The sequence below is a fragment of the Natator depressus genome, chromosome 7 (genome assembly GCF_965152275.1).
Source record: "Natator depressus isolate rNatDep1 chromosome 7, rNatDep2.hap1, whole genome shotgun sequence".
NCBI classification, from domain to species: domain Eukaryota; kingdom Metazoa; phylum Chordata; order Testudines; family Cheloniidae; genus Natator; species Natator depressus.
The window spans coordinates 64,357,995-64,370,563 of NC_134240.1; positions in this window are offsets into that span (position 1 = coordinate 64,357,995).

Sequence of the window (12,569 nt, forward strand, 5' to 3'; positions counted from 1 at the left end):
GGGCAGGGCTGTGAGTTACTACAGAGAATTTTTTCCCAGATGTCTGGCGGGTGGGTCTTGTCCAGGGTCTAACTGATCACCATATTTAGGGAGGAATTCCCCCCTGCCCCAGTCAGACTAGCAGAGATCCTTAGGGGGGTTTCACTTTCCTCTGCAGCATAGGACCCAGGTCACTTGCTGGTGTGAACTAACGTAAAGGGCAGATTCTCAATAACTTGAAGTCTTTAAATCAAGATTTGAGGACTTCAGTAACTCTGCCAGAGGTTGTGGGCCTATTTCAGAAGTGGGTGGTGAGGTTCTGTGGCCTGTGATGTGCAGAAGGTCAAACTAGTTGAGGTCTCCTTCTGGCCTTAGAGCCTGAGTCTATAGTTTAAGGTCCTCCTGAGGTTTGTACATTTCATTCACTTATTGAGAGAAATAATTTACAAGATTTACATTTTTAAAAATAATTATTCTACATGAAGGTAAAAGAGATTAATAATGCCAAGGCTGGAATTCAAGCAGTGATCACATTGTTTGGTTATCCCTGAATATAACTAAATATATAACAATCTGTGGGGAACTTTGACCAAACCCTGCGGGGACTATCTAACTTATTTTTAGATTTTTGATTTCTATTCTCTTTGTCCCTCCTCTTACTATACATTAAGATGCAACATTATAAGGGACAAGGAAGTTGGGAGGAGGATCAAATCAAGAAATTCCTTATTTCTTTCTCCATCCCAGCCAAACTGCAAACCAAAACAGGGAGAGATTCACTCTCTGGGTCACTGGTGCTTTGGAGTTAAGCCGCACCCAGATTTCTTTGGCTTTCTTCAATTAAACAGCCCTATAGAGGTAAGTGGGATTCCTTCTTTCCTTTCCCCTGTTTGTGTTTATGGGGTTTACACTAGTATGCGTTGGGTGAGAGTCTCTTACAGGCCTCCCCTAAAAGCCTGGCCAGACAAACCGGCAGAAAGGGGCACCCTGGCTTCTAAACAATTCACTAGTCAAGCTTTGCTTTCTCTTACTTTTCTCTGGCTAGCCAGCCACCATCCTTCCCTCTATGGCTTCCTATTGTTTTTCACAAAGTTAGTCCCTCAGCTACCTGCAAATCCTTACTCTTCCCGCAGGCTGAGAAAAGGGGACTCGGCTGTTCAAGAGAAGCTGACAAACATAGTCAAGTTTGCATTTCAGATACAATGAGGCTGAAGGAGACTCTGTGTGGTAATTTAAAGAGGGAATATTAAGGGAGGGGAGGGGGAGGAGAAAAACTGTACCTTGTAATCCAGGTCCCACTTCAGACTGAATTCCTGCTCTAGGGAGCACTGGCTTATTAAGAAAAGGGGATGCCTGTGATGGTTTACTCTCTAAGAAGGCTGGGGTGGTGGGGGCTGGAGAACAGCACCCAGGTGCATCACATTTGTATTAATTTTATTTTTTCAGTACTGAGTAAAGGAAATACAGGGAGAGCTGAAGAGGCTATAGAAACCTGACCCAGCATACAGGAGTAGGTGGTGAAGATGAGTAGACTAGGGGAAAGCGAGACAGTTTTCAGGAAGGGCCTAGTTTGGTGTGACACCGAGGCACAGAGATGCAAAATGGATGTGAGGCTGGTATCAGACACAGACCTCTCAGCTGACCACATCGGCCTGCCTGTATACTCTATTAAGATCTTCCATGTGTGTCATATCACTTATTGCTCATGAAACAAGGAGAGTAAGCAATTCTCAGAATATCTAGCTCATCTGGGGGGGGCGCTAATAATACTTTGTTTGTTTGGTTTTTTGCTGGATTTATTAAACAGACTGGTCATTTTAACTGTGAAAAGTGGCACACGGCAATTAGAAGTTATTAGCTCCCTGAAGTGAGTTGTCACTGCTGGTTAGGTTCTAGCTATGTGTAACGAAAATATATTTAATTAGTATTGGAATGCTGCATAAATAGTTCTCAGTACTGCTAGTATCCTCTGTTGTATCTCATAGTGGGTAGCCTATAGAGAGAGGATTGCACTGAGCTTACTTCTGCCAGTTGCATGCTGTGCTTCCTTTGCAGCCACACTGAGAGCTCTGTGCTCTTTTCCATCTCAGAATAAGGAGGGACATGGGCGACATACTGAGAGAGAAGAGGGGCAGAGCCAGAGCCAGATGTGTTCTCTTTACTCACCTAGTGTGTTGCTATCCCATACACGTGGATCTCTGTGAGACATGTACTATGGAATTTGCTGTAAATTGCACTTCAGGCAAATGATGGGGCAGCATTAAGTTTGTTGATGGCCAACATCTCTTTGCCTGGTCTGACCATAGGGTCTAACCTGCCACCTCAGAGCTTCAGCCTCTTTGTCCTACACAGATGCACAAGGCCTGATTTTTCAACAGAACCAGGCACTTAGAACTACAAGTGGAGTCAGTGAGAGACAGGAATGCTCAGTCACTCTGAAAATCAGGTCTACAGTCTCTCACCAGCTTTTGTTCATATTCCCATTCTTCTTTGTTGACCGTTTACCTGATGTCGGAAGGTTTATATGTTTAGGTAATATATAATTCCTTTGCTGAGCATGTTGAAGTTATGAGAGCTGTAACAGCAAGTATGAGAACAAGTAACTGGGTTATCAGACTTACTTTGATTAAAGGCCTGTTATATTAGTATGAGGCCCTGTGGGAGTAGTTATGCTAAAGCTGGGATTTAGCTGAATAGCATAGGCCTAAGGACATAACTCCAGGTCAGATATATTGCACTCTCATTCTGAGATACAAACAAATAACCACAAATGGGTCCAGTACACCACAGAACATCAAAAGAAGGGAGTTTTGGGAGGCTTTAGCAATTAGATTGCTATGAAGTGTCTAAACAGTTAGATCACATTTTTGTATAAGAATAATTAAGAAATAATTGATATAAATCATGAATATTAATGCTTCATTATGGACACCCCAACAGCAACATATGGATAGGAGCAGGAATTGACCTTATTATAATCAGGATAAAGCGTCAAGATAGTATATATCCATACTATTAATATAAGATATAAAATACCACACTCAGTTCCCATTGCTTCAGATTCATTGGGTCCCCAAAATGGTGTAAACTGAATTAGGACCTCTTACTTTCTCTTCCATCTTTGTTTCCAATGGTCTCCATACGTTGTAAGTATGCACAGTGTAGGAAACCACCTTACCGTGTTTATCTTATTCTTATATTTAGGTATATTGATCCTTTCCTATGATTTCATTTATAGTGTCTGTACTAAATAATGTTTTTCTCTGTGTGTTTCACTAAATTCCATCTTCTCTGTTAATTGTAAGTAGCTGCCTGAAGAACTTATCTGTGACAAGCGCATGTGGCAGCCCAGTACATAATCTTTGTAACAATTGTTTCGGCTACACCTTCCCCCACCTAAGCGGGGAAGAGATAAAGTGGGCAGCTGCTACTATTGTTCTGCCTCTTCACTCCCCTCAGATGTGGATGTAACCTTGCCCTTGTAACAAGGCTTTCAGTCTCCACTCAGACCTTCTGCAAAGGTGAAAAGTAGGAGAGAGGCTCAATGGAGAAAACTTTTGGTTCCCATTTCTCTAGCCTTGGGGACTTGGTCTAGCTCAATGAGCATTTCACCCTGAGTGCTATTGTTTCAGTCTGACTCCAGCTGTACATTGCAAGGACCATATTTGCCAGACTAGAATCTTTTGTCCAAGAAGACCTAGATTTTTCTAGAAGACAACAAAATACCTGTGAGGAGCCTACATCCTTGGAATGTGCAGAATGTCCTCACTGGTAGATTTCTGTCATTATTGTTTCATTTCTGACTGCTGATTTCCCGCTCCTGAGGTGCAGTTGGGCCAAAAGGGGGAGGATTTGGTTGAACACTCAAGCTTTTCATATTCTACCATCCACAACTAACTTTCTTCACCATAATTTATTCTATGTCCTTACTGTAATAAATAGAGCTCTTGAGTCTCCACAGATGTATCGTCAATACGGAGCTGTCTGGCTATATGTGATGTTTGCTTTGCTTTAAGATCCACATGTAAAATCTAGCACTCCCTGTAGTACTATGAATCCATAAACCACTGATCTATATAGGATACGTGGGTTTTTTCCCTGCTCTGGGTGATATTTTTCATTTTACTTAATTCTTTCTGACACTATGTGCAAGAAAATGCAGCAGAATGAAAACTGCTTGTACAAAAATGTTGCAATAGGTAGAAACTAGGAAGCAGGGACTTATATCACCCTTAAAATCTCTCTAAACACTTTAAAAACATTAATTAAGCCATAAAGCACAGCTATGAAATAGGCAATTATTATTCTTAAAGGCACAGAAATATCAGGTCATGCAACAAGTCAGTGGTAGAACTGGAAATAGAACCCAGGAGTCCTGTCTCAGCCACCCTGCTTTCACTACTAGACCATATTGTCCCTCTCTATAGCACTCTGTCTCTCTGGCAGTCTTTTTGGTGTTGGTTAAGCAGGTTAGAGTTTTCAATGTCATTTGAAGAATGTTTATTCATCACATTTTGCTAATCTGTTGGAGTATGCAGATCTTTGTTACTGCATATCTAGTAGAAAACCCTCCACAAAGCCAGTTCTGACTGAGACAGAGTGAAGTTACAAATAGGGACTTTCATGGACCTGCTCTCTGTTGTGTATTTAGGAAACAACTGGCACCAGAAGGGATGTGTTTCTGGGTAAATAAGGCGTTCTCCCCATTGAAAAGAATTAAATGTGTTAGAAAAATCAGAGAGAAAGGAAGTAAAATTAACTTAGTACCACTCTCAGGGCCTCTTTACACTAAACACCATATCTAGAGATTCAGCATTCAGCCTGCGTAGCCCGCTCGGTACCTCTACAGGTTGACAAAGGGGAGATTAAGGAATCCTTCTCTTCAGGCTGCGGAGATGATCCACTGAAGTGAGTTCAGTGTTTGACGTAGCCCTCCATGTGCACTGTATATACGTAGTTAGTTAGTTACTAGAAAGGTGCCAGTAGATGGCACTCAGGAACATGTAGCAGAGTGCAATATGAAGCAAATCCTGGGATTTGTAGGATCAATAAAAGTTGTCATGGTGCACTATCTATGGCTTCCTTGGGCAGCTCTACAGATTACCTAGTACTCCATAGTTCCAGTGCTGCCACCTGCAGGAGGGAAGGAGAGAACTGGAAGTTTCATGCAGTGGCAGATCCTGCAAGTGAGCGCCCTCACATTCATTTGACTGGGTGTCTGGGCACTCAGCACCTTGCACAATCAAGTCCTACCAAAGCACATCTGAAAGAGCTGCTATCATTTCAAAGAAAACTTAGCAAAGCATCTCATTTAGAAACCATTCTGTTTACACATCATGAGCCTCATTCACTGTTCTGTTTACACCAGTGTAACTGCATTGACTTAAAATGTCTTCTTCGTAATTCCAGAGGCTTCTAAAAGTGGTGTCATAGGCTGGAGAATCAGGCCCAATGTAGAATGGAGTCCTCTGATAGGGCTAAACCCAAAAGAGCCTTACTTGGTCTTTACTCTAGCAATTTACCTCTGAAGCCAGTGGAAGTTTTACTACTGTCAGCACCTCAAAGTCAATGCAGCAGGGCAAGTGCAGACTGGATTCTGGCCTGCCTCACATCTTCAGCAAACTGTCAGCTAGCTCACGAGGCAAGATCTTTATTCTGTAAGAGACAGGAAGAACACAGCTTAGTCCTCAAATCTCTGGCTGAGTTTGTTGAGAAAAATCCTCTCTTGCTTTGTAATAGGGCAAATCTGATAAGGACAATGTCATTACCCATCATAGTGCTATTACCATACTTAAAGGCATGTGTCATTCCAAGTTGCATGCTCTTATTTCTCACTTTCTTATCCCTTTCCTTTTTATTGGTTTCCTCTGGCTTTCCCAGTAGAGATGACCTATTTTTATGGTAACTCATCCAACCACTTGTGATGCTACCAGGCGATGATAATGCTCCTTTCTTCCACTCCCCTGGAATACAGCTGCTTTGAGGATTAATTCATTTGCCTGGAGTTTCAAGATAAAGAGTCGCTGTTGTTGTAATTCACAACCCCACAACTTCTCTGAGAAATGAACTGAGAGTCTTACCTTGTACTGCACAGAAATACAGAACTCCTGAATTGTAGTCTGTCAGTAGGCCAGAGTAAATCAAAAGTTGTGCCAATCTGTAAGTCTATCATAATGCTTTATGCTGGTTATTGTAGTTCACAGTTATTATTTGTAACTTTTAACAGCTGAGGCCAGTGTATACCAATGAGTTATTGCAGAATTGCTGGTTGGAGAGCTGACCAAGACCATTTACCCTTTTACATTGAACTGGGAGAAATCTTTTCAGTAGCCACTAACGGTCAAGTAGGATAAACAAAGGATATTTTCTGAATGGTTGGGATCTGTTCAAACATGTGTCCTTCTTGGCAGGTAAAATTAAAACAACATATTTTAGGCTTTGATAACAGTGAACATAGTATGAACCCCCTTAATTAGGACAAGCTTAATTGACAAGACCAATTCATCAGGACATCTTCCAGAGCCCATGTCCTCCACACATTTCAAGGTATTTATTGTCTCCTCACAACCTCACTTTTGTTTGCCTAAAAAAGGGTCTACAATGAAGATCACTAGAAGTACAGAGCTGAGGCTTTTGCAAGAACTGTAAATACCACGAGAGTCCTGCTGATATCCATGGATTCTGGCTGATATCCATGGATTCCAGCCTGCATTGACTGTTTCCCTGAATACAACATGATTTGTCCCACATATATCACTACAATACCTTTCAAATGCAGCAGGATGGGCCTGCCAATATCATGGGAAGTCCTCTATCACAGGAGGAAAAAGGCTTGCATGCATCACTTGCATGCATTTAACACGCAGCATCCAAGAATACCAGGAACAGGAAATCCAGCAAAGGCTTTGTCATTTAGGTTAATTCTGAAGCTTATATTGAGTTTCCCATTAAACCAATTGTCATCCAGTTAACAAATGAGTAGAAGTGCAACAAGCAATCCTGTACCTCTCCATGTACATATTTGATTGCGATATGCAATAATGAAAACCCAAACACCAGAACTCTAATTTAACAGTTTCCCAGCATAGGGTGACCATAAATGATCTGGAGGATGGTGTGGATTGCACTCTCAGCAAATTTGCGGATGATACTAAACTGGGAGGAGTGGTAGATACGCTGGAGGGGAGGGATAGGATACAGAAGGACCTAGACAAATTGGAGGATTGGGCCAAAAGAAATCTGATGAGGTTCAATAAGGATAAGTGCAGGGTCCTGCACTTAGGATGGAAGAATCCAATGCACCGCTACAGACTAGGGACCGAATGGCTAGGCAGCAGTTCTGCGGAAAAGGACCTAGGGGTGACAGTGGACGAGAAGCTGGATATGAGTCAGCAGTGTGCCCTTGTTGCCAAGAAGGCCAATGGCATTTTGGGATGTATAAGTAGGGGCATAGCGAGCAGATCGAGGGACGTGATCGTTCCCTTCTATTCGACACTGGTGAGGCCTCATCTGGAGTACTGTGTCCAGTTTTGGGCCCCACACTACAAGAAGGATGTGGATAAATTGGAGAGAGTCCAGCGAAGGGCAACAAAAATGATTAGGGGTCTAGAGCACATGACTTATGAGGAGAGGCTGAGGGAACTGGGATTGTTTAGTCTGCAGAAGAGAAGAATGAGGGGGGATTTGATAGCTGCTTTCAACTACCTGAAAGGGGGTTCCAAAGAGGATGGCTCTAGACTGTTCTCAATGGTAGAAGATGACAGAACGAGGAGTAATGGTCTCAAGTTGCAATGGGGGAGGTTTAGATTGGATATTAAGAAAAACTTTTTCACTAAGAGGGTGGTGAAACACTGGAATGCGTTACCTAGGGAGGTGGTAGAATCTCCTTCCTTAGAGGTTTTTAAGGTCAGGCTTGACAAAGCCCTGGCTGGGATGATTTAACTGGGAATTGGTCCTGCTTCGAGCAGGGGGTTGGACTAGATGACCTTCTGGGGTCCCTTCCAACCCTGATATTCTATGATTCTATGTCCCAATTTTATAGGGACAGTCCCGATTTTTGGGTCTTTCTCTTATATAGGCTCCTATTACCCCCTGCCCCCTGTCCCAATTTTTCATACTTGCTGTCTGGTCACCCTACACTAGCTCCTCTTTGTCACGCAGAAGAAGGGGAAAGTCAGTAAAGGGTGTATGAGGGAAGGAGGAAAGCTGGATTTCAAATTCTTTTTATTTACACTAACCATTACAGAAAAATGTTAACAATATCCACAAGTGGTAATGATATTAATCTTTAGTTTTAGGCATCAGCCACAATAATACAGATCAGCATGCAGTGCCAATTCTATAGCCTCTGGCTTTTACTTTTTCCAGAAAGCTATTCGGTAGGAATTAAAGGACTCAGCTCGGAGAAAAATTGCTTCAAATAAAAAATGTTCTTTTTGCCTACAAATAGTTCTCTGAGCTAGCACACACAGTTGGAGTTTGATGTTCAGCATCTGCTCCTGGCGGCTGGTAGCAACTGGAAGTGCTGTTTGACAGGTTATCTAGGAAATCTTATCAATGTCTTCTTGCCAGGAAGATTTTGGGGCTGTTCAAAGAGGGCGCAAAATCTTGTGGCTTCTCAGAACTCTATCTAGTCTAGCTTTGGCCACACACAGACTTATTACAGCCACCCCACTCACTGGCAAAAAACAACACTTCCCTTACATATTTATTGAATACAGTTTGTGTGGGTGTGAGTGGTGCTTTATCACCACAGTTAAGGGACCATTTTGTAGCCTAATGGAGGTTTAAACATTTCACATCAGATATAAATGAAGAGCTTTATAGAGCATGTGACATAGCACCTCTGAGCATGAGTTATAAATACTATATGTTAATTTTGAAGAATTTCTTCTTGGAAGGAAACATAAATAGGCTGATGGAACTCCACAGATAACAACATATTCTTGCAGGATAGAATAACTCACTGTTGCCAAGATCCTCTTATTAACTTTCTTAAATGCTGGTTACTTTACACAAATATGTCTGTAGGTTTTTCTATGAGAGAAGGAGAACTTCAGTGTAATCTGTGCTCATATGAAAGCAGAATCTTCAATTGGCCATTGTACTGTATGGCCCTTCATCCTTCTATCCCTCTGAAATTACTGAGAGGGGAATGTATTTGGAAAACTAGACAATTATGTTGGTGTCCATTTGTGCCTTTGTAAAAATTACAAAGGCACAAAGAAGAGGGTGTGAATTGTCATTGCAGCACCTCAATCGCCATAGAAGGGTGAGCGGTTTGGGTGGAAAGACACATTGTGCTCCCACCTGCTTCTTTATCTCTTTTTCCCACCCTTGACTCCCTGCAATCACTGGGAGAAATATTTGTTGCAAATAAAGTATTGACAATATAGGCATAGGCTTCTTATGTGTTTGCGAGTCAGTCTTAGACCAATCCTGCTTTCCACTATAGGCAGATCCCCTGACTCCCCAGCCAGGAAGGACATCACACCCAAAGTTTGTTCTGGTCCTTCCTTCAGGGTACAGTCTCATTCTTCAAACATAACAAGGCTCACAAATGTAGACCAAAACAAAGCTATTTCCCTGTCCCAAGCAGGCCACAGGGAGCCAGAAGCCTTTTCCCTTGTACCTTTGTCCCCCGCACTCAAGGTCAGCTTTAGGGGGGGCCAATTTCCTTCTTACAGCTCTCTTCAACTGAGCCACTTGCTGGCTTTTATTATCACTTGGTCCCTTCCTAGCTGATAAGTGAACAGAGGTGGCTAGTCCCAGACCTCCTTGGCCTTAAAGGGGCAGACCACCCAGTTACAGCCACAAATGCATTTATTATATTTACCATTCACCAAATAGTTTTTGTAAACAAATTTTAGCCTATGTTCATTTTTGGCCTTATTCTTATTTACACGAAGGCCCTTTTACACTGTTCTGGCTGAGTAAATAGGCTTCCACTAGGGCGGATTGAAAGTTTTCCATCAAAACTGTTTTTGACAGAAAATTGGGTTTCATTTAAACAAATTTTTTGAGTGGGGCGGAAATGTCTGTTTTCTGCAGGAAATTTTGATTTTTCATCAAAAAAACCGAACACCCGAAAACTGAAATATTATGATTCTTCAATGCTTCCTTAGTGCCTCACAGGAGTTCTAGTTAAGGTGCCACGTGGTCTTGTTCCCTTCAATGGACCAGGAGTACCCGAAAGAGCCACATAGTGTGAATTAATTGTTTCATTTACTATTTATATATTACACGCACATACACACACACCCCTGGGTCAGTCATTTTGCTGTGAGAATAATATATATAATTTTATCAACTACAATTGGTTAATAATATAGTAAAAGCATCCTGATTGGTTAATAATTAAATCACACAGTGTTTTAATATCATGTACTACAAAGAGCCACAGGAGACATATTGAAGAGCCACTTGTGGATCACAAACCTCAGTTTGAGTATCACTTTGCTAACATCTTTGGTCTTGAACCAGTGTCAGTAATGGTTGCCTGCATAGAGGTGACCTAAGTGCAGTGCCAAGAAAGAATGATGTAAACACAAAAGTTTCAAAAAATAACAAAATCTGATTAATTTGTCTGGCTGATTTAAAAGACTTTTCAAAGATGGTAGCTAACATATTACTGTGCTGGATGAAGAGAAGTCACTCCCAAGAATCAGTTAGAGAGATAATGGATTTCTGAGCAACCTAGAGGATATACATTTCTTGTAATGGAAAGTATGCATACAAAAATAGACCCTGTCACTTTTTTCACTCTATAAACACCAGAGAAAATTCACATAATTTTCTTCCTTGTATATTAGCCAAAGGGAAATGAGCATCATGACAGCGATGGTTATTACGGAACTACAGTGGTGGAATTGGGGAATAATTTCCCCATATCAACTACATTGATAACGTATGGAAAACAGCAAGGGAATTCTCTTTATATTTCATTTTGCAAGCAATTCAACTTGAACACTATATCTGGGAAATCCTTTTATGCTGTCAGGGTTCCTTCCCCACTCTGAACTCTGGGGTACAGATGTGGGGACCCGCATGCAAGACCCCCTAAGCTTATTTTTACCAACTTAGGTTAAAAACTTTCCCAAGGCACAAATTCCACCTTTTGTGCTCCCAGCTGCTCAATTGTCTAGCCTTGAACAGTATGCTGCCACCACCAAGTGATTTAGACAGAGAATCAGGGAAAGGACCACTTGGAGTTCCTGTTCCCCAAAAATATCCCCCCAAGCCCTTACACCCCCTTTCCTGGGGAGGCTTGAGAATAATATCCTAACCAATTGGTTACAAAGTGAACACAGACCCAAATCCCTGGATGTTTGGACACTGAAAAAAAATCAATCAGTTCTTAAAAGAAGAATTTTATTTAAAAAAGAAGGTAAAAATCCTCTCTGTAAAATCAGGCTGGAAGATAACTTTACAGGGTAACAAAAGATGAACAAAACACAGAGGAAACCCCTCTAGCCTTAGCTTCAAAGTTACAACAAAACAGGGATAAACCTCCCTCCAGCAAAGGGAAAATTGACAAGTTGAGAAAACAAAGATAAACTAATATGCTTTGCCTGGCTGTATGTACAATTTCTGTAATATGAGAGACTGGTTCAGAATGGTTTGGAGGACATGGATTGATGTCCAGTCCCTCTTAGTCCCAAGAGAGAACGAACACAGAAACAAAGAACCCAAAACAAAGCCTCTCCTCCCCCCCAGATTTGAAAGTATCTTTTGTCCCCACAGGTTCCTTTGGTCAGGTGCCAACCAGGTTATTTGAGATTCTTAACCCCTTACAGGTAAGGAGGAATTTTAGGCTACCTTTATGGTTATGACATATGCTGATAATGGGAAATTCTAAGAGTGAGCATGTATTGGAGTTGTCTTGGCACCAGTAACTAAGCAGAAGTGCATTCTATTTACACAGGGCAGACACAGGTGCAAAGTCTCAGGAAGCACTGGGGGAGTGTCCTACACAGCACTTTTTACACCCCCTAATGAAAGGTGTGAAGTCCACGCTCCCTCCCCAAAACCTGCTGCCAGTAGCTAATAGGAAAAGACTCACTCCCCCACTGCGGCTGGTACTCCTCCTTGGGAACTTTGGAGTAGCTCCAGGTGTACCAGCTGACTCTACTTGTGCTTGGGAGTACTAGCGCTGGTATCCTGCCGAGCTTCCTAAAGTCCTGCATCTATGTGCTCTAAGGTCCCTCTTCCACTACCCGTCCCTAGTGCCGCAGCACAGGACAAGCCAAAATGTATCCCTGAATTTGGGATTTCTTCTAATACTTAAGGACCAGATTCTGTCACCCCAACTTATATATTGAGTAAGATAATATGAGTAAAGATGGCAGAATCTGGCCCTAAAGGTGGAAGAACAGGTTTAGAATTGACCTGAACTTTTGCCCAATTTGAGACTGTATTGAGACTCAACTAAGTTCCGGTGACTTTTTATCTTTCTATTTCCAGCCACCTCTCATGGCTAGAAGTACGGTTTGGTCGTAAGAACCAAGAGCCGGAACCATGCCATGCAACTGTGTGGAAGTCACTTAACTTTCTTTTGCCTCCACTCCCTCACCTGTAAAATGGATCTGATA